Source organism: Sus scrofa, chromosome Y (genome assembly GCF_000003025.6).
Source record: "Sus scrofa isolate TJ Tabasco breed Duroc chromosome Y, Sscrofa11.1, whole genome shotgun sequence".
In the NCBI taxonomy this organism is placed as follows: domain Eukaryota; kingdom Metazoa; phylum Chordata; class Mammalia; order Artiodactyla; family Suidae; genus Sus; species Sus scrofa.
This window is the reverse complement of record NC_010462.3, coordinates 22,536,909-22,539,349: the sequence shown is the minus strand read 5'-3', so window position 1 is coordinate 22,539,349 and position 2,441 is coordinate 22,536,909. Positions and strand designations below refer to the sequence as shown.

The 2,441-nt window shown below is 40.3% G+C and overlaps 1 pseudogene; it reads right to left on the bottom strand.

Annotated features, from left to right (window-relative positions):
- Positions 429 to 2,058, bottom strand: LOC110257890 (annotated as a pseudogene).

Sequence of the window (2,441 nt, the reverse complement as noted above, 5' to 3'; positions counted from 1 at the left end):
GATTGTGATGGACTGGGATTCGGGGGTTGAAAATGCAAACTATTGCATGTGGAGCGGGTATAAAATGAGGTCATGCTGTATAGCAATGGGAACTATCTCTAGTCACTTTTGATGCAGCATAATGTGAAACAAAGGATATGTATTGTGTGGGTGTGTGTCTTGGGTGGGTGGGTGTGTGACTGGGCCACTTTGCGGCACAGTATGAAAGTGATAGAACACAGTAAACCAGCTATGATGGAAAAATCATTTTAGAAAAATAAATGCAGCATCCTTTTACTCTTAACTGTGTCAAAAGTAAAGATATTGAAGCTATGAAGATGAACATACAAGTTTATTGCTGAAATAACAGAATTGCAGGAATTTGGTGACATTTGCCAGCATAAATTTTCATCTTCACTCTCCTGCATAACCTATAGTCCTTTGATAGGTCAGTGGTAATTAGGGTGATGTTCAGATTCGAAGAGAACTGAGGATTTGGCCTTGAAAGTGAGGCAGCAGATGTGTCAGTGGTCATTGGCATTGGGAACCATGGATGGGCTGCTGCTTGGGGGTTAGACACAGGGCACTCAGTTGGTGATATATTCTGGTATCTGGTTGGCAAAGGAGAAGGCTCCACCCTCAGTCCAAAATAACCACTTGGGAAGTTAGAAATAAGGTGGTACTGAGAAATGGAAGTGGTAGTTGTAATGAAATTCACGATGTGGCCACTTGCTGGAGAGTAGCTGCTTTGTGAGTGCATGTGAAATGTGGTCAACTGACTAAAAATAGCATGTTGAGCCATGACAATTTGTCCTGGTGGCCTGACTGATGGTGATGATGGAGAAGAAAGACCACTTCTAGTTGGGGTAGTTGTATTAGAAATTCTCTGGCTCATAGAAGGCCATCTTATTAAAGGCACATTTAGGTTTGTAGAGGCTGAAAATGCATCTTCTCCATGAGTTTCTGCAACCACATCAGAATTATGGTTATCCACATTACCCCCTGTTCTAGAGCGCTTCTTGCTGCAACCTTGAAGTAGAGAAGCCGATACTGGAGAAGCATTTTTCACCCTGACTCTTCTTTTCATCCTCACCAACAGATGGGGACAGCCCCGTTTAAAATTTGGATTATGGTAGAACTGCAGCTAAAACCAAAAGAGAAGGTATTTAGTGACTTTTTAAACAAAGATACGAGGACAAAGAATCCATAAAAATCTGACTTGTTTCATCACACAGAGTTAATGTCAGGAAATAATACTCATCTATTACTAACATTTTCAAAAATTTATGTAGTGGGAACAGGCAATTATGGTCCTTAAATAAAAATGCCTGGTGTATTTACAGTAACAGTATGAGGTTCAGGGGCTTGTATTGGGTGAGGTTCATCGAGAAGGCTCCAGGTGGCTAGGAAATTTCTCTATCACCCCAAATATTTTATGACCAAGTGGCCTTCAACTTAAAAGCGTAGCAGTACTTCATCCCACTTTCAAGGTCTACTATGACACTATATGTATGAACATATTTGCAGATGTCCCTCTGTAAATAGTAACTGGACATTTCATAATACCTTGTTCCAAGCAGAGACTTCATTATCTTCTGCCAGAATGTTGGCTAGTGAGGCAGGTCTTTGAAAATTCCTTTGCAATTTAGTAAATCCATAAAGGTTAAGCTGTCGAACTAAGCTTTTCATACTCTCAGTTTCAAAAATTCTGAAGGGAGCCTTTCTCTCCAGAACTTCTTTCTTGAAGCGTTCTTCATTAATCACGATCGAGGTTCCATTTTCATCCCACCAAATGGACTTAAATCGATCACTTTCAACAATTTCCCAAAGTTTTCTGGGAAAGAGCAGAGGAAGAAAATCACTATCTTCATCTGGTTCAGAGGCACACAATGTGTGGCATGGCTCCTTCATCAGGGAGCCCTCAGACAAAGCCTGGAAAGCTTTTTCTTCAATCTGAGACTTCAAGTCCAAGTCCCCAGTGATTGAGTTATCACACCATGGAGATGTAATGGAGGATTCTGAACCAGTTGGTGCATCTTTAGGAGACACACCTTGAATTTCTGAAGGAGCATTTGCCATCTCAGATTTTTTTCTCTTCAGCTACTTTCCTCACCTGCATGGCTTTTGAACTCTGCAGTTTTAAATGCTGCTTTGGTAAGCCTACACAGATAAACTATCCAATCCATCAAAATGGTTGCCAGCCTGAGTAGCTGTGACATCACAAGACTCTAGTCTCCTAGCAATCTGAGCATCACCTTCAGTCAGGGTTTACTTCTCTATGAAATTAGCCCAGTTAATATAAAATATGATCTCTGTACTTGAACAGTAACCCAAAGAGAGAAAAAAAAATGAGATCAGCAAATGAGATCCTATTCCAATGGAATCTTTTTAATAAAAAATCACATAAATATATAAATCCATTTCATCCCTGAAGTAAACGCAAGTTCTCTCTTGTGCACATA